The following is a 21,573-nucleotide window of genomic DNA, read 5'->3' as shown; positions in this document are numbered from 1 at the left end:
GCACAGATCCAAAAACTCCATGTTTCACAATGAAACCCATCAGTGAAACGCGTTTTGTCTGAAAACACGGGCTGTGATGTCATGCCTATCCCTATACGATTGTCCAGGAAATAACAGCTGTACTATCTCGTCCCAAGCTGGATTGCATGTGAAGGTGATAAATAAGTCTGGACGGCCGTAGCAACGAATATATGCCATGGCATTTTGACCATATTCATGCATGTGGCGTGGACTACCTATGTATGAGGATGGCAAAATCGTGAGCTTTCCAACGTTGGTTGTATTACGGTCATTCATCACAGCATCCCGCAAATGGATATATTCCTCGGACCGAAGTTTCGTCTGATTCAATAGAAGAGGCCTGACAGTATATGCAGATCTGATGCATCCGGCCAATAACGACATTCGATTCGAGCTGTAATCAATAGTTCGATTATATCTGAATGCAAGACGATTGTATCGCAGGTTTTGATCTTTTGCAAGCTGTAAACGCGCTTCAGCTACCCTTGCCCTGTCGCGTTCATTATTTTGAGAGTGAATCAAATCGATTGCTGCAGAACGCGACTGCCTAACTCTCAATCGTTTTCTCTCATGCCTATCTGCTCGTCTTTCTGCTGATTCTTCGTTGTGCATCTGCATTGCTCTCAGCCGCTCAGTCTCTCGGATGGAGGCCCGTTCTTCGTCAGTCATATTCGTAATCTTACGTCTTTTTGCTTTTGTATTGCGATTACGACGACCCAAACTCGACTTCTTGGGTGGCATGACTTCGTTTCTTACTGAACCTGAACAAAAAAATAAAATTTTTATCTCCAATTTCTTCTTTCAATATGTTTTGAATGTTTGACAGGAAATGCTTTGATTCAGCTGGCTGCCTGTAGAGGGCGGTAGATGTAAGGTAGTTTTTTGATATTTTTTTAACACCTTGGATTACGTTATCGTAATTTTAGTAAGGATGCCAATTTTTTTTTTAATGAAATATAGCCTATGTCACTCAGAATCAGTAGCTTTCCAACAGTGAAAGAATTTTTCAAATCTGCCAAGTACTTTCGGAGCCTATTCAATTCATACAAACAAACAAACAAAAAATCAAACCTTTCCTCTTTATATAATAGTATAGATAATTACATTTTCACACTCATAGTTTTGCATTTTCCTCTATATCTAACGATCGTTTGTACGGCAGCTATATGATATAGTAGTCTGATTTTATATTTATTATAAAATTTTACACAAAATTGTAGAATAATATAATATGGCTACATCGAAAATTTGATGAAATTCTGTTGAAAACTAAAAAAGTTGTTATTTTTAATTGTATTTTTCATTCCTTTGTGTGCCTTCTTCGTTTAGCTTTCATTATCGCTGTGGCGACAGCTAAATTTTTTGGTTTTTTTTTATCTCCCACGCACTCCCGCTCTCTCACTCTCGCTGTGCCGCTGCACTTCTTATCTTAATACAGTCGAATCCCGATAATTCGTACCCCGCTAAATCGAAAATCGCGATAATTCGTAAAAAATTCTGTCCCCTTGAAAAAAACTCGTTAATTCGTAAAAATTCCATACATTTTGGTCCCCTCGTTAATTCGTATTATTTGGCGCAACGCAATGAATATTGAACGTCTTATAAATCATAATTTTGTTTCGTAACCTCTTATAAATCGTAATGCGATGCGAAATTTTTTGTAGATAAAGCACCGTTAGATTTTGCAGACAGCTATGCCGCCTTTATATCGCTATGCATTATGAATTTTGTGTTTCTCTCGCTGTTTTCTTTTAGTTTGCTGATTTTTTTCGGAGAGTAACATCGTTCTGTGAAAATGTCACAAAAACGTACGCAAAAGACGTTATCAATCGCGAAAAAACAAAGCATTATTTCGGCGATTGATAATGCAACAAAGAAAATTGAGGTGGCAAAACAATTCGATGTCGCTCCATCAACAATAACATCAATTCTACAGAAAAAAGGAGTTTATAATGCAAGCCAATTTTGGAAGAAGTTTTGCCCAACAATTCTGAAAGTGACCAAGCAATCAAAAATTACCAATTATTTTAAAGCTTGAATTTTTGTTTTTTATAATTTAATGTTTCTGCTTAATTGTTTAATTTTTTGTTACTATAATTTTATGTTATTGTTTTATTTTCCTTTAATTTGAAAAAACGTACAAATGAATGTACATACTTATAATGTTTGTTTAATTTTAATTCAATTTAATTTTAATTAAAAACCCCGTTTATTCGACTCTTTCATTTTTGAGCCCCGTTAAATAGAAATCTCGATAAATCGAATTCCCGTCTAATTCGTAAAAAAAGTGATCCCCTTGCCATTTCGAATTATCGGGACTCGACTGTAACCACTAAGCAAGAAACACATAGAGGTGTCAAACAGTACCAAAAAGTACTATCACAAAAACGGCTGAGCCTGGAACCCCAGAGCACCCGAACGATATGTCTAGAACCCCAGAATGCCTTCGGCTTTTTCGAGTTCGAAGCAGTCGTTCGAAACCGAGCACAACAAGAATTCACTTTTCAGTGGCAGAATGGCTGTGTAAGGATGAGCAGGGGTGCGTTTCTTTGCGCTGTGCTCTCGTTTCTGTGTATATGTGTATATGTGTACAAGCGCTCGCACGTTTGTATGCGTGTGCAAATTTCTGTTCGCAGAGTCTTGTTCATAGGTTTCGGACGGCCACAGCCAGTGGGCCGAAGCGGCGGCTCACTTGCTTATGACGTCACAGCAATACTTAGCGGTTAGCGCTTGCATTGGGGGACAAATTATTTAAGTTATCTAACTATAATTACCACTTATTTTAATTTAATTTTTGTTTTTCCTGATAATATATTTCCCAAAAGTCATTTTGTTGATGAATCATCGATGAATTGTTGAATTTGTTGAGGAATTGTTGATAAATCATCGATGAATTGTTAATGCATTTTTATTTAAGTATTTATTTATTTAATTTAATTTTTTTGCTAAGCAAGAACAAAAAAGTGCGCTAAAAGAAAAGCGCGCCCAAATATGCATACATATGTACAAGTTAACTAAGTTAACCGGGCGACGGCAATGACCGATCGTCCGAAAGCTCGCTCCGGCCAAATTGCTGACCCAGCGTCTGGCCGGAAGCTCGTGCATAGCCGGCAAGCACTGCCCATTGGAGTGGCCGCTATGAATATCACTTTTGTTAGTTCTTAAGTTCAGTTCTGTTTCGACACTTATGAAATAAGGAGCCATCGCTCTCATACTGTAACTCCGACGATCCGTCGTAAAGCATTTATTATTACAAATCTGACTGAGTCCCTAGGCCAGCAGATAAAGAGGGACAGTCATCCCTCCAACATAATCATCCTAACTAAATATTCTACGGCCAGCCGGCTAGAAGACACCAAAGGGCCTCTCGCCCCGACCTTACATCTCCAGGAACAATCCGTGGCGGAATTGAAATTGTTGACGACGAATCATTACCGCCCAACATTATATTAATTTACATACATACATAGATATTGACATATGTATGTAAGCATAATCAAAACAAATCAAAGAATCTTAGAAAATCAAAACAAAACCAAAAGTCACACGCGCAAATCACTTGCATAGACAACAACAACATACCCTGCAGTACCTGTCATCAGTAATTCATCAACAGTCAAGGGGGTGCTGTTGATGATTCATCGATGACAGGCCATACAAACTATTGATGAATTTAACATGGGCATGTCATAGGCTGTCATCAATGAAAATTCATTACCAATTCATCGATGATTCATCAACAATTCCTCAACAAATTCAACAATTCATCGATGATTCATCAACAAAATGACTTTTGGGAAATATATTGTCAGGAAAAACAAAAATTAAATTAAAATAAGTGGTAATTATAGTTAGATAACTTAAATAATTTGTCCCCCAATGCAAGCGCTAACCGCTAAGTATTGCTGTGACGTCATAAGCAAGTGAGCCGCCGCTTCGGCCCACTGGCTGTGGCCGTCCGAAACCTATGAAAAAGACTCTGCGAACAGAAATTTGCACACGCATACAAACGTGCGAGCGCTTGTACACATATACACATATACACAGAAACGAGAGCACAGCGCAAAGAAACGCACCCCTGCTCATCCTTACACAGCCGATCTGCCACTGAAAAGTGAATTCTTGTTGTGCTCGGTTTCGAACGACTGCTTTGAACTCGAAAAAGCCGAAGGCACTCTAGGGTTCTAGACATATCGTTCGGGTGCTCTGGGGTTCCAGGCTCAGCCGTTTTTGTGATAGTACTTTTTGGTACTGTTTGACACCTCTATGTGTTTCTTGCTTAGTGCTGTAACTCTGTTTTTTTCTCAAGTACAAGTCTTGATAATGTCCTCCAAGATTGTCTGTTTCGTCAAAACCTGCAAAACGGCTATTTCAGCAGGAGACCATACAATTGGCTGCTGGCTGTGCGACAACATCATGCAATTTCATGGGTCGGACGGTGGACGATATTACTAAAAACATCGGTTTGCGCTACGCTGCGAGGCCTGTCGCGATATGTGAAAGGGGAATGATGTCTTTTATGCGGCAAACCAACGGCGGTTTTAAGGAGATTTTAAATGAAATCATGAAATGTTTTTGGCGCTGGACACCCAATTTAATAGCCTTACGCTATTAAATGAGTCACCGAGGCGAAAAAAAACCGATATTGGTGGTCAAAATGGTGGTTCTCAAAGACACAAAGCTTTACCATTTAATTAAATATATAATGTAACACCTATGTAATAATATCTAAAACCAAACGCCTGTACATAAGCAATATCTAAGTAATATTATAAAAAACAAACCCCTGTACATAAACTTCCATCCCAATAACTAAAAACTATACCGCGTACATATACAAAGATACTAAATCGAATAAGCTTAAGGCCTTAGTTTTTATAGCTTCAATTTATAAGTTAAGCGCGAATTTATAATTTTTGTTTAACTGTGAATAATAATAATAATAAACCCTCCCAACCTCTACCCAACATGATTTTATTGCTGGCTTATTTGACATTTCGCTGTCTCAAGTCTACCGTGTACGAAATTCCTAAGAGCGCTTGCTTGTTCTTTGTTTTCTCTCAGATCCGGGGAGAGTTTGTTTAGCCAGGGTGGCGCCTCTGATGCAGTCCGAAGATCCGTACCATTCTACTTTCGATGTGACTTTTGACATTGAGTATGGCGTACGCAATATATCTGACCGTCCAGCCAAAGAAGTCCGCTATTTCCGAAAGCGGACTTTAAAAGGCTGAATAATTTTATTTCATAATTTAATTGGTCCGATCTATACATGTGTACTGACATGACTGATGCCGTGGATATTTTTTACAATGTCATGAAATCATTTTTTTATTGAATGTGTTTCCTCAAACTATTCGCCAATCGCGAATAAGCCTCCATGGTTTACTAAAGAGTTGTCGCGCCTTAAAAATAAAAAATTTAGGCTGTATGCTAAATTTAAAATCTCTGGTCAAGTTGTGCCGTGCTGAAAGCGCAGTGTTATAAAAACTGTTTGACTTGTTGCATGGTCCAGGTTTCTCAGGACCCAAAACTGTTTTATAATTTTGTTAACACTAAACGTAAGTCTAACATCGAATCCTTCCTCGCTTTCATTTAAAAACACTACCGTAAATAATGATCAGGCAATAGCTGATCTATTTTCGCAGTTTTTCAAACTCCCTAGACTCAAATCAGATTTACTCCTGCAGCATGCTTAAATCGAACCTAATTTTCACCACCACCCTGAACGCATGAAAATTGGAGGGTTTTTAAAAAATTAATTTTGAAAAAGTTATTAAGAATACAACTTTTTAGTTATTAGTATATCAAAGTACATATGTTAAACTAAAAAATACTTATTGAAAGAAAAAAAATATATTTACAAACGGCGGAGATATAGCCAGTCGAAAATGGAATTTTTTTAGGGAATGGTCGGATGGTGTACATGCTGCATACCACATTTGTTATCCGAAATTCAAAAACCAGAATTTTTTATAAACTATATAAGTATGGATATAGCATGACGTAGCGGTTTTTGGAAAAACAATTTTTTGACCAAATGGGAGCACTTTGAAAAAAAAAAAATTATAACTTTAAAACAAAAAATCATATCAAAAAAAATTTTAAGAGAATCGGTCCAGCAGTTTTTGAGAAATCATGTAAAAAACGTAGTTTTGAGATAAACGTAAAAGAAGATAAAGAAAGTACTCTAAAGTATACCGGCAGCGCTCACTTCTAATGGCTGTAGAATCCACATGTAGTGAGATATTTTTAAGCCCAATGTCTTAAAATGATCGTAAGAATATCGGCATCAAAATTAAGTAAGAAAAAAAAAAAGATTTTTAAAAAATGTTTAAACGAAAGCTCTCTTCTTTTAGATCTTCACATGTTGAACCAGTTTTTTCGATTGGTCCCGACATAATTCCTGGCTATGCGCTTAGGTATTGTGCCAACGCCCTCTGCAATCCGCTTCTAAAATTGTTCACCCTATTCCTCTCCACAAAAATGGTAGCAAATCGGATGCCAACAAATATAGAGGAATCTCTAAGTTGTCGGCAATCCAAAAACTATTCGAAAATATAATAACTCCTCATTTACAGCACCTTTGCAGATCAATTATTTCTAAATGTAAACATGGATTTATTAAGAGAAGATCAACAACAACTAATCTTTTGGAGCTCTCTTCCTATATTTTAAGGGCTTCCATAATAACTTTCAGACAGATGTAATCCATATTGATTTCAGTAAACCATTTGACTCTGTTAACCATTCTGTTCTTGTAAGAAAACTCGATTTAATGGGGATTCCCAGTTGATTATCTTAGTTGAATCTCAAGTTATCTTAATTGTAGGACGGAAAAGGTTCTCTTTAAGAATAACTTATCTAATGTTCTCAGGGTTACTTCTGGCATCCCGCAAGGTAGCCATTTGGGTCATCTATTGTTTAAATTATTTATTGACTACCTGCCCAGTTCTGACTAACTCCAGATTACCTATGTACGCTGACGACGTCAAGCTTTTTGTGCAACTTGCAACACGCTGAACTGCTGCTCTTTGGAACGAATTAATTCAGTTAGTAATTTGGGCTTCCGCTCGGACCCTAAACTTGAATTTATCGATCATATTTCGACTATGGTAAATAGAGTCAGGGGTGTGCTTAGATTTATTAAACGGTGTTCGAAAGAACTCAATGACCCCTATGTTACTATATACTTATATATTTCATTAGTTCGTTTTATCTTGGAGTATGGATCTTGCGTTTGGAGCCACCAACCACCAAAAAAAGATAAATTAGCCCAAAAATTGAAAAAAACTCACACAAAAAAATTTGCCGCTGATTATTAACGCATTATAACTTGCCTTAGAAATTCCCAAGGGCAATAAGCCAGACTTTGTCTCACCAGGAAGACCTACGTACTGGCCTTTAGATCGGAATAAACAACAAGACACTTCGGACAAAATGTCCTCTGCCGCCAAACATTCATCGGTGACATATCTTCAAATAATTGGACGCCTTAATATTTAGATGAAATCTCTCCTTCTTGAAAAATAAAGAGTTCGTGGACTCTGGCAGACTCACAGGGCCCACCTACTAAGAATAAAGCAAATGAATCAACTGGAATCAACTCACCCAAACATCCAACCAACTATGAAACCAGCACGGCCAATTTGATCACAACGAGGTGCCTGAGTGCATTATTGTTAATGAACTATTTCCTTACACCAGTAAAAAAAAAATTGAAATATCGAACAAATAAACCCCATACCACCTGAATTTCGCACGAACTTTGGTTACATACGATATTGCAGTGCCTTATTTCAACGGTTTAGTATATAAAATCCAAATCATATTACCGGAAAACACCCATAAGTTGCTTGACTCTTACCTTAGGGACAGAGTCTTCACCGAAAGATGTAAAACATTCACTTCAACCAATCGTAATATCGACTACGCAACGCAATCATCCAGAGTGACTTGAATATGAATACCGTAAAAGTAGAAATTGTTTCCAGAAACTTATACATATATGAAGCCAGACTATCAACACACCCAAAACTAATAGCTAACCTAGCATTCCCGTCTACAGTGAAACGATTTTCCATCCCTATTAAACTAATAAAAATTAACGTAATTTAGGTAAAGATTTTAATACTTATCGTAAGTCCCATAAGTCCCAAAGAATATTCAATAAATTATTCAAAAAGCTTTTATTTTGGCGAGGTGCACTAACCTTTTTCTATAAACCCTTTGAGTGCCATACGTTAGGTTAGGTTAGGTTAAACCGGATACGCATAGGCCAATATGAACCTTAGTTGTCCGGATGTTTTTATACCCTTGCAGGGTATTATAATTTCAGTCGGAAGTTTGCAATGCAGTGAAGGAAGCACCTCCGACCATATAAAGTATATATATTCCTGATCAGTATCAACAGCCGAGTCGATCTAGCCATGTCCGTATGTCCGTTTGTCCGCAAAACTAGTCTCCCATTTTTTATGCTGAATTAAACTTTGTAGTTAGTATTCTATATATCATATACCTTCCATAGAAATGATCGGAAAATTAAAAAAAAATATATATGTATAACATTTTCAGTTTACAACTGAATTTGATCGTTAGATATAGACCAAAAATGCAAATCTGTGAATGTAAAACTGTAAATGTAATACGTATAGGTGAATGAATTGAAATCAGGTATTACTTTCTTGTTTTTAAATATAAATATATGTGCTTTAGGAATTATGACATACATATGAATAGCTTTTCGTTTGAAAACATATTAAGACAGAACCACCATTGAAGAAACAACAAAAATATAAAGACATAATTTTGTCTATATATAGTCATATATATATATAAACCCAAACCATTTATTAATATTAAATTAAGATCAGACTCATAAGTTAAAAATATTGCTTTATTTGCACAGCCATAAAAACGGTAAGAAACCAACATTGTAATCACGAATGGTAATCTAGAAATGTTTATTAATTAATTAATCTGCATATACTTACTTTATGATTCCAATGTAATTCCCTTTTTTTATTGTTTCTACCAAAAGTCTGTTGAGATCATTTGTATTTGTTGGTTATTTATATATTTTTTTACGATCGCTCGTTGTTGCCCAATATTGTCACATCGCTTCACCGCATCATTCTGACATTAGCCAACTTATGTAAATATTAAATATTAAGTCCTACACAGTCCATCTGACTTTTGTTTTATAATATATAATGTATACGAGTTAAAGGAATCTTCGCAAATCTTTGAAAAATAAACTGAAAAATAACCGATATCAGGAAAATATTGTGGTATAGTTAAAGGATAAGAGTCCAGAGGTAGAAAAATGACACTTTTTCAAAGAGATACATTGAATATCAAACGACCTTCGTCAACTATTCACAACATTGTTCATTTTGCAAAGATCGATATACAACTTTTACGCAATATTTTTAAAATATTCTTTATTTATAAAGAATAATATAAAAAAATGAAAGGGGTGCCGACACAATACAATACAATATAAATTATGCATAGTGATGCATACTTTCGTTACATTCACCTATACATAGTGTATTTAAAGTTTAAGAGTTAGATTTACAGTTTCGAATTTTGTTTTACATTTCGTAATCTTTTAAATGGCAGCCGATGTTCGTCAAATAATACAACAAAAATCACAATTGAGCTAGCCTTATAAGTGCTTTAAGTAAAAGAATAGATGCATCTACAGTGTGACATTTACACATAATTTATTTTCGGCTTAAGTTTAATGCTATTAATATCTCATAAGTTACTTTATTAATAGTTAAAAGAATTTGCTTATGTATAGATTAGGGCTTTCATTTGGTTGGAATTGAGTTGAATAAGCTACATCCAAAACAAATAGAAAAATTTTCTTTTGCTATTAATATTGTCCTATGAACCGTTATCTTTTGTTTTTGTTTTCAGCTTGATTCTGAATAGATCAATTTGTGCAATAAAAAACAATTTCATGGAAATCGGTCAACAATAACAACAAAAATAAGTTTGGCGGTGAAAATAATTGTGAATTTGTGTAAATACTTTTGACCATCCCTGTATTTTCATCGAATTTTAGATATAACCAATTCAATACGTAAAGCAGCCTAATTCTAATAACCAAATACTGGCATATGGAAGGACATTCAAGAAAAAAAGTATCGACTTTAGTAAAATTCTCATTCCAAGGCTGTGTAGCGTTTTGGATCCTTGAACTGATCCCGCCGATATTCCAACAAGGTCGGTAAGGTTGCTGTTCTTAACTTAATATTGCACTTCGGCGGCACATTCGGGCGCCGAATTTTTTTTTAGCGCTTTTCAGCAGCCTTGGATTTGAAACTGAAGTCGAGGGCCGTACCGAGGGAGGCTGCTGCTAAGTGCTAGTTGCGGGTTGTAGGGATTCGCCTAGATGCTGCCCTCCAATCGAGATTTTTTGCACTGGAAATGCAGCGGCACAGAAAGAGCGGAAGAGCGTGGGAGTAAGCTAGCAACGTTTATCTGTCGCGACGGCGCAAATGGCTAAACGGAGAAGGCACAAAATAAATAAATCTATATATATAAAAATGCTCTGTTCGTGTCTACTTCCTTCATAGACTTGAAAAGTTCTGAACCGTTTAAGCCCAAATTTTTACACAACATGCGTTCCAGCTCGGTTATTGTCTACTTTTGATGTTGATAGCTTATCTGCGGTTGCGAATATATCAATTTTTTTAGCGTTTCCCCGTGCCCCTACTGCTGCGCCCTCTACAGGCAGCCAGCTGAATCGAAGCATTTCCTGTCAACCATTCAAAACATATTGAAAGAAGAAATTGAAGATAAAAATTTTATTTTTTTGTTCAGGTTCAGTAAGAAACGAAGTCATGCCACCCAAGAAGTCGAGTTTGGGTCGACGTACTCGCAATGCAGAAGCAAACAGACGTAAGATAACGAATATGACTGACGAAGAACGGGCCTCCATCCGAGAGACTGAGCGGCTGAAAGCAATGCAGATTCACAACGAGGAATCAGCAGAAAGACGAGCAGATAGGCTTGAGAGAAAACGATTGAGAGTTAGGCAGTCGCGTTCTGCAGCAATCGATTTGATTCACTCTCAAAATAATGAACGCGACAGGGCAAGGGTAGCTAAAGCGCGTTTACAGCTTGCAGCAGATCAAAACCTGCAATACAATCGTCTTGCATTCAGATATAATCCAACTGTTGATTACAGCTCGAATCGCAATGTCGTTATTGGCCGGATGCATCAGGTCTGCATATACTGTCAGGCTCCTTCGATTGAATCAGACGAAACTTCGGTCCGAGGAATATATCCATTTGCGGGATGCTGTGATGACCGTATTACAACCAACGTTGGAAAGCTCACGATTTTGCCATCCTCATACATAGGTATTCCACGCCACATGCATGAATATGGTCAAAATGCCATGGCATATATTCGTTGCTACGGCCGTCCAGATTTATTTATCACCTTCACATGCAATCCAGCTTAGGACGAGATAGTTCCTGGACAATCATATTGGGATAGGCATGACATCACAGCCCGTGTTTTCAGACAAAACGCGTTTCACTAATGGATTTCATTGTGAAACATGGAGTTTTTGGATCTGTGCTGTGCTGGATGTATTCAGTAGAATGGCAGAAGAGGATTGCCGCATGCGCACATACTTATACGGCTGTGTGATAAAATTACTCCAGATGAAATCGACGATGTTATATGCGCTGAGATTCCACGGGCCGAGGTTGAGACGGATTTGCATGAAGTTGTCATCAAGAACATGATCCATGGCCTTGTGGTACCCTCAACCCATGTTCACCATGAATGGTAGACGGGAAGTGTTCCAAGCGATATCCTTGAGCATTTACAGCCAACACCGTAACAGGGGACGATGGATATCCTCTGTATAGGAGACGGTCAACTGAAGATGGATGGACTTCGGCAAGTTTAAACATGAGAATTGGTGATATTGAGGTAGACAATCGTACTCACCACTATTGTCAAAATCATACAAAGCGCACATCAACGTAGAATATTGCAATTCCGTGAAATCGATTAAATATAACTGCAAGTACGTGAATAAAGGCAGCGATATGGCAGTTTTAGGTGTTCAAGCAGAAAATGGTGACAGCAATGCAGTACGAGTTGTCGATGAAATCTCTCAATACCAGGCTGGAAGATACATAAGCAGCAACGAGGCTGCATGGCGAATTTTTTCGTTCCCAATTCATGAACGCTATCCAGCTGTAGTTCACTTGGCAGTCAATTTGGAGAATGGTCAACGTGTCTATTTCACAGAACTAAATGTGCAAGAAAGAGTCCTGAATGCGCCTACGACAACTCTGACTGCCTTCTTCACCTTATGCCAGGAATATGATTTTGCCATAACCTTGATGTATTCAGAAGTGCCCTCTTAACCACAATATGCTACAGAGAAACGTGGCAGGGTACAGCTAGTTATATATAAAATAAAATACAAAAATAACAAGAAAGGAAGCCAACTTCGGCACTCAGAAGTTTATATACATACCCTTGCACTATGTGGAATTTGACCCGTTTTCGTGTCCAAAAATACATTTTTTTTAATTAACAATATTTTTCACTGCAGGTTTCTTTTATATTGATGGTTATGACTATAGAAAAGTGGGCGTGTCAACGCCCCCTTCCGCCCACAGAAATCGAAGTACACGAATATTTAAAGCAAGTTAGAGAGCCCAATTTTGGAACACAGGATGAATGGTTTATTTCAAATGTGTCCATCAAATTTTGTCCAGATCGGATAACAAATATAGAAGTTATCAAGAAAAAAAAAGTTTTTTGTATTCGTTTTCAACTTCATTATTGTTATCAATTTCATTATTATTAAAAAAACAAGAAATGAAGCACGCCGAAGTTTATATACCCTTGCAGATAGAACTCTATGGCTAGGAATCCATACAATATAAACGATATATATTTATGTTAAAAAACCAATGAAGTAATACCTGCTTTCATTTCATTCACCTATACATATTATATTTGCAGTTTTACATTCACAAATTTGCATTTTTCCTCTACATCAAACGATCGTTTGTATGGCACCTATATGATATAGTCGTCCGATTTTCATAAAATTTGACACAAAATTTAAGACTAATATAAAATGGCTATACCAAAAAATCTGTTGAAAACTGAAAAAGTTATAATTTTTAATTGTATTAATTTCTCGATCGTTCCTATGGAAGCTATATGATATTATAGTTCGACTTTCATAAAATGTTACACAAAATTGTAGAGTATATTAAAATGGCTATATTTCAAAATTTGATCAAATTCTGTTGAAAACTGAAAAAGTTACATTTTTTTGTAAAAATTTTCCGACAATTCCTATGGCAGCTATATGATATAGTCATCCGATCTGGCCCGTTCCGACATATGTACGAGTGAGAGTATATAGAAGACTAACTACACAGTTTCATTCAGATAGCTTCAAAACTGAGAGACTAGTTTGCGTAGAAACGGACAGACGGACAGAAGGACAGACGGATATGGCTAGATCGACTCGGCTGTTGATCCTGATCAAGAATATATATACTTTATATAGTCGGAGGTGCCTCCTTCACTGCGTTGCAAACTTCTGACTGAAATTATAATACCCTGCAAGGGTATAAAAATGTATTGTCTTCTACCCTTAAGTCGATATCAGTTTTAACGGTTAACAAAACCGCAAATTCTGCAGAGTTTGTTTGTTTCATAATATGTTTGTATATTTCCGGACGAATTAAAGCTACCTTACTTACGCCACACCATGATACAATTATACAAGGTAGTCTCGTCGGCTGCCTAACCGTTCGGCTTATTTTCAGTGCGTTCGTGTTTGTCAAGCAGAAAGGTTGTGTGCGGACGATTTTTTTCTTACTATTAACCCTTGTGTGCGATGTCGTTCTGCAATTTCTGTCGGAAACACGTGCATGGCGTGAAATTTATAAAAGCACCAAAATGCGTAACAAAAAGGACTTTGTGGGAGGAAAGCCTTGGCTGCAAACTTGGCGAAAAGTCCAAGCTTTGCGAAACGCATTTTAAATCTTCGGATTGGAAGTCGGCACCTATAAAAGGAGATGTTTACAAGAGAAGGCGACTATTAAATGATGCTGTTCCTCAAAACGAGAATGAGCCCGAGCCAAAAATTTTAAAATTAGGCTTCTCAGAGTCAACCTCGCAAACAGAGTAAGCTAAATATTTTAAAATAAATAATTATATGCTAAAAAAAAAATTATTTGAAATTCAGGGACAAAGTTATAGATCGTGCACTATTTTTGGAGAACGAAACACAGCGGAAAAAGATTCGTTTAATGGAAAAGGAAATTAATCATTTACGACAGGAACTTGAGAAATACAAGGAACTAGAAAAATCTCTTGGTAACATTTTTACGGAGACTCAAATTCAAATATTGAAGAATGGAGGAAAGAGGACCTTGTTTAATCCAACAGACATGTCTGCTGCTATCTGTCTTCATGCCGCAGGACCCCGTGCGTACAACCATCTGTATAGGAAGGGATTTCCCTTGCCAAGTCGGGCAACATTTTATAGATGGTTGGCAGACATTAAAATTAACACAGGTACTCTTGATATCGTAATTGACCTGATGGAAAATGAAGAGATGACAGAAGTCGATAAGCTATGCGTTCTGTCCTTCGATGAAATGAAGGTGGCTGAAGCTTTCGAGTATGACAGCACGGCGGATGTTGTATACGAGCCGAGTAACTATGTACAACTGGCTATAGTTCGAGGCCTTAAAAAGTCATGGAAACAGCCAGTATTCTTCGACTTTAATACTCGAATGGACGCGATTACTCTAAATTCCATTATCACCAAACTACATAAAAAAGGATATCCCGTAGTAGCTATTGTTTGTGATTTGGGCCCTGGAAACCAAAGATTATGGACAGATCTTGGCTTATCGGAGAGTAAGTTTCATATAAAAATAATACAGAAGAGAAATTCAAATTCAATATTTTCTTTAGCAAAGACGTGGTTTAGCCATCCAGCGGATGAACATTTAAAAATATTCGTGTTCTCGGATACCCCACATCTGGTAAAGTTGGTTCGCAACCACTATATTGGCTCCGGATTAGTGGTCAATGGAAAAACTTTAACCAAGGCAACAGTACAGCAAACAATAAGCCACTGTTCGAAGTCAGATGTTTCGATTGTGTTCAAGATTACCGATAACCACATTAACGTTGGATCGCTCGCCAAACAAAAAGTCAAATTGGCCACACAACTTTTCTCCAATTCAACCGCCAGTGCAATAAGAAGATGCTATGCACTAGGTTACGACGTTGATAACGCATGCGAAACCGCAGATCTTTTTAAGCTTGTCAATGACTGGTTCGATGTATTTAGCTCGAAATTGTCCACGTCAAATTGTATTGAAACGAGTAAGCCGTATGGTGACGAAATTGAGATCCAACGAGGGATTTTGGCTAAAATGTCTGAGCTAATGCGCACAAACATAGTTGGTAAAACTCATAGGCTGCCCTTTCAAAAAGGAATTTTTACCAATAATGCATCCCTCGACGGCTTATATGGATATTTATCGGATAAATACAAACTGAAATATATATTAACCAGTCGTCTTAACCAAGACATTGTGGAGAATTTCTTTGGTGCAATGCGTTCAAGAGGTGGGCAATATGACCATCCGACTCCACTACAGTTTAAGTATAGGTTAAGAAAATATATAACAGGTATGACAAAATAAAATAATAATAACAAATTAATTTAATATTACTAATTGTCAAATGTTTAGCTCTATGTTTCAGCAAAGATTGGATCGTGATTGTTTGTAGTTTTTGCCTGTATAATGTGTTGTGTTTTGTGATTTATGTTTCCCTTTACTTCTTGCCCCTTTTTTATTTAATAATCCTTATTTTTATTTAGCCAAGAATACGGAAATGTTGTCAAACAATCAGAATGTTGATGAAGACAGCAGCGACACTTGGTTGAACCTTGACCTAAAATCAAAATTAAACCAAAGTTCACAAAGTGATGTGAACGATATTGAAGACTTTGAAGATGATATAAATAAAAGCATTCCTTCAAATATCAAACTTGATGAGTTGACGGAGGATGCAATTGAATACATAGCAGGCTATGTTATAAAAAAAATGAAACTTTCTAATGAGACTGCCGAAAACTCATCTTTTACCTTTGTAGACGAGATTTCGCACGGAGGCCTTGTAAAACCGTCCATTAATTTCATGGAGAAAATTAAGGAGCTGGAAATGGTTTTTTTAGATATAGTTTCTGATTTTTTTAGTATAACAAAAAACGTTAAGGAAAAATTATTAATAGCTGCTAAGAACATAAACATTAATTTAGATATAAAAAAATTTTACTTTAAGATTCGGATATATTTTAAAATTAAGAATTTAAACAAAAAAATAGCTTTACAAAAACAAAAACAAAGATTAATGTCAAATTCCAAACTATTAAAAATTAAGTTATAAAACACTTCAACTCTTTTTACTATGTATGAACAATTTAACCCCCATGGACCATCTAAGGGCTAAACTAAAAGCTCTTTTGTCGTTTCACTCGCACTTACTACGCAGACTCCTCTCACTCGCACTTGTTGTGAGTAATGAATAGCGGAGTGCTTTTGCCGACGAGACTACCTTGTATAATTCTACCATGCGCCACACTACCAGCACTTCTGCATTGCTGATCAAGATGTTGCTTCCTAATAATTCAAATTACGCAAAAAAAACGCAAAGAACCCACAATGAGCTTACATATTTTGAATTCAGAATTGACAAACCTACAACATGTATATAGACACTCACTGATACAATTTGAACCATTTTTTAAAACTCTTTGGAAAGTTCCACTTTCTTTCCAAAAGTGGCAAGGGGACACCACTTCCTAAATATACAAATTAAAAAAAAAATACAAACGCGTGTTACGTGTTAACATATTAGTATTAACACATGGTATTAACTTGAAGAATTAATATTCATTTTGAATTTGGTTATTTAATGATTTTTTGTCAGAGATATGCCAATTTGAAACTGCACCGCAACTTTTAAAACAGCCCGTGGGGTTCGCTTGCAACAGCTGACTTCAACAGCTGTTATTTTAACATTGAACATATAAGTTAACATTTTAGATATGTAACATAGCAGTTTGATCATTTCTTAACATGACATCATCGAATTACGGAAATTTGCATTACTCGCGAAAAATGAGTTTTGGCCACGAAAACGGTTCAAATTGCACATAGTGCCTTGTAGATAGAAATTCGATCACTAGGAATCAATACAAAATAAATCTATATATGGGAAATTCTCCAGAGAGGTCCACCGCGCCCAAAAATTTAAAATTGCTTAAAAACGAGTATTTTTAACATGGTTACATAAAAAATTGGTCAGATTGATTAAGACTAAGAGAATTTTTAATTTTCTAAAATAAATTTCAAAAAAACCGATGTCGAACACGCATAAACTCGAATAATGTAGTTTTTATCTCAAAAATGCATACAAAATGGCATGTTTTGTTTTGATGCCAATCTCTTAAACAAAAGCATTTTGCTTTTACTTTTACTTTCTTATATCACACAGTGAATGCAAGGAATCAATATAAAGTGCAAAAGGACATATGCGATTACCAATGTTCGTACAGTTTTATTTTGAATTATCGCTTTCCAAAGTGTCGCGTGCGACCAGGACTAAAATTGAATTTCAAAAATAACTACTTAATATTTTAAAATCAAACAAAATACATTATTAAGATAATTTATTTCATAATTCATTAAAATTTATTGTAACAAAATGTTTCATCACGTTTCGCTGAAATCAGAGCTTAAACTGGTTTCTTGCAAATGTAACTTCTTTTTTTTGTCGCGTGCGAATGCAGTAAATTTTAGTGAACATATTGAAAACGAACAAACGTTCAAAATCGATCTTGGCACCAATTATAGTGCTAACCAAAGCTAGACGTTTCATATTTTGTAAAATTAAAATAAAGCCTTGGTACATGTTTTTTTTTAGTCTGAATACGTACGAATGTCGAACTCGTCACCATGTAAAAAGAAAGTCGTGTCTGTTACACCACTTGTTTAGGGGGGCGTCCTGCCCGCAAAGACTCGGAAATGGAGGCCCAAGAAATTCCCACGTCGCTGGCGAAAAAATTAACCCGTCGGGGTTGAAAAGATAAAGGCGGGGGCGTCGTGGCAGTTTCAGCTGAGCGTCAGCTTTTATTCGCTGCTTACCTGAGACTAACTTAAAGAGAGAATACGAGCTCCCGGTCGTTTTGCCTCGATAAAGCAAGAGCGGGAGATCGGCAATTGTTGGAGAGCGAGCGCAAGCCGGAAACAAAAGCTCGCTCCTGAGCAGATTCGGCACAGTGGGCCCCTCACGTAAACACCAATTATAACTCTAAAACGGCAGAACAGTTTTGGGTGACAATTGGTTGGGAGGTAGCTTAGGGCCAGGAGACGGACATAGGTTTATCCCGTTCGACAGAAAAGCGGGATATAAATCGCTGATATATAGCATTTACTACAAACCAATATATAAAGTAGTCGTTTCCTTACAATTCAATTGGAAACAATAAAATAAATAAGGTGTAGGCATTTGTCTTAAAGGTGGTAAGTTGAAATGTGTTAATTATTTGGTTATTTGAGGTTATAGTACAAAAGGACGACGTGCGAACGAACATCATGATCAACAAGTGTATTCACAGAACTTGAGCGAAGAAAGACAAGATGTAATAAGAGGAAATTCCCTATTAAGACAACGCGTGAGGACTCGAAGATCATTGGCATCATACAATCGATTGGCATTCCAATATGATGATGATGATGATGAAAATTTAGATATTGGACCAATGGCGACTATATGCCGATATTGCAATTAACGCAGTTCTAAAGAGAAACGGCCGGATCCATTAGTTTTCAAATATATTAAACATATATAAATATATATATATTTATATATATACTAGCCGGCCCGTCCCGGCTTCGCACGGGCATATTATGGTTAAGAGGGCACTTCTGAATACATCAAGGTTATGGCAAAATCATCTTCCTGGCATAAGGTGAAGAAGGCAATCAGAGTTGTCGCTGGCCGATTCAGGACTCTTTCTTGCACATTTTTTTCTGTGAAATAGACACGTTGACCATTCTCCAAATGGACTGCCACGTTTCTCTGTGGCATATTGTGGTTGAACGCATAAGAAATAAGTCACATTGAAATGGTATCCATCGGCACCATCCCAGAAGATTAGTGGATACTGCAAAGCATCGTAACAACGGTGAGTTTCTGCGACGTTTACCAATCGATCGTTTCGTCGATGGAGAACAATATCTCGAGGTTGAAACTGATCCCCGACTATGACAATTGCCACTTCGTCTATAGTTGGAGCATTATATCTCCTGATATGTTCTCCAGCAGGCGTTTTGTCTGCATGAATGACAATTTTATGGGTATCCGAAGGCATCATATCGATTGCTGTTTTGAATAAACGCACCAAATTGTTCCGTTCGTGAAAAAGATTCTGTAGCTGCGAAATAATTGGCCTCTTCAGCGATTTATTGATTCCATAACGTGCATCTACTTCATCTCCATCATCACCAATGAAGTACATTTGAAGAAATTTGTGTTCGCTGTCTTGGAACGGAAGCAGGGAACCGGCTTTATGATAGATTTGTCCTTTGATTTTAAAAGTTGGCATGAATTGCGCAGTTATAATTTCCGCACCAAATGACGTCATTTGAAAGCAAGAGTTGTATTTCCTAATGTTCGACAGGAAATGCTTCGATTCAGCAGTAGATCCAGCGAATAGAGAGTGCAGAGGCTCTGGTGGTGCTTCAAGTTGAGGCAATTTCACTTTCCCGGAAGCGCAACACAATCCTTTTGGTTCGTTTTTGAATTTGAGAGCCTGACAGTATATGCAGACCTGATGCATCTGGCCAATAACGACATTGCGATTCGAGCTATAATCAACAGTTGGATTATATCTGAATGCAAGACGATTGTATTGCAGGGTTTGATCTGCTGCAAGCTGTAAACGCGCTTCAGTTACCCTTGCCCTGTCGCGATCATTATTTTGAGAGTGAATCAAATCGATTGCTGCAGAACGCGACTGCCTAACTCTCAATCGTTTTCTCTCAAGCCTATCTGCTCGTCTTTCTGCTGATTCCTCTATGTGCATTTGCATTGCTCTCTGCCGCTCAGTCTCTCGGAAGGAGGCCCGTTCTTCGTCAGTCATATTCGTAATCTTACGTCTTTTTGCTTCTGTATTGCGAATACAACGACCCAATCTCGACTTTTTTGGTGGCATGACTTCGTTTCTTACTGAACCTGAACAAAAAATAAAATTTGTATCTCCAATTTCTTCTTTCAATATGTTTTTAATGTTTGACAGGAAATGCTTTGATTTGCTTGTAGAGGGCGCAGTAGTAGGGGCACGGGGAAACGCTAAAAAAATAGATATATTCGCAGCCGCAGATAAGCTATCAACATCAAAAGTAGTCAATAACCGAGCTGGAACCTCAACGCATGTTCTCTAAAAATTTGGGCATAAACGGTTCAGAACTTTTCAAGTTTCTTCTTTCAATATGTTTTGAATGTTTGACAGGAAATGCTTTGATTCAGCTGGCTGCCTGTAGATGGCGCAGCAGTAGGGTCACTTGGAAACGCTAAGGGTGGACTACCCCTAACATTTAGGGGGATGAAAAATAGATGTTGGCCTATTCTCATAGATACCGGATAAGCACAAAAAATTTCATTAAAATCGGTCAAGCCGTTTCGGAGGAGTAAGGGCACGAAAACTGTGACACGAGAATTTTATATATTAGATATATATATATATATTTATGTTACATAAAACGAAGCCATCTGGTGTCGATACGGAGTTCGCCGAGTTTCCTAGTTATATATATTTATGTTAAAAAAACAATGAAGTTACATTTTATATTTACAGTTTTACATTCACAGTTTTTGATTTTTATAAAAATCTGTTGAAAACTAAAAAAGTTGTAATTTTTAATTGCAATAATTTCTCGATTGTTCCTATGGAAGCTATATGATGTATTAGTCCTATTGTTCTAGTTTTAAACGAAATTGTAGAATATAATAGAATAGACATATCTCAAATTTAATGAAAATCGGTTGAAAACTGAAATTTTGTAAAAATTTTCCGATTGTTCCTATCGCAGCTCTATGATCAAGTATGTATATGGTCAAGTAGTGTATCATACTAAAAAATTTAATTTTTATTTTTTTTAACATATTTTCTTCCAATTTGAGATATAGCCATTTTGTAATATTCTAGAATTTTAGTTATAATTTCATGAAATTTGGGTAACTGTGAATTTAAGTATAATTATATTAAGAAGTATAATAAGACTGTAATGAAAATAGGAATAAATTCGTTGATTTAAACACAAATATTTATATTTTCTATTGTATTTATTAATGATTGAATTGCAATTTGCAAGGGTATACAAACTTCTGCGTGCCGAAGATAGCTTTCTTTCTTGTTTATTATACCCTAGCAGGGTATTATAATTTCAGTCAGAAGT

General features: G+C 36.6%; 1 protein-coding gene across 8 annotated transcripts in view; it reads right to left on the bottom strand.

Annotated features, from left to right (window-relative positions):
• The window catches only part of LOC110190376 (B-cell receptor CD22), a 68,215-nt gene that overhangs the window by 3,658 nt on the left and 42,984 nt on the right, over positions 1-21,573 (bottom strand). The window lies entirely within an intron of this gene.

This window comes from Drosophila serrata, unplaced genomic scaffold, assembly GCF_035046125.1.
Source record: "Drosophila serrata isolate PLE 108 unplaced genomic scaffold, ASM3504612v1 contig_163, whole genome shotgun sequence".
Taxonomy (NCBI): Eukaryota; Metazoa; Arthropoda; class Insecta; order Diptera; family Drosophilidae; genus Drosophila; species Drosophila serrata.
This window is presented reverse-complemented; position numbering and strand designations above follow the sequence as displayed.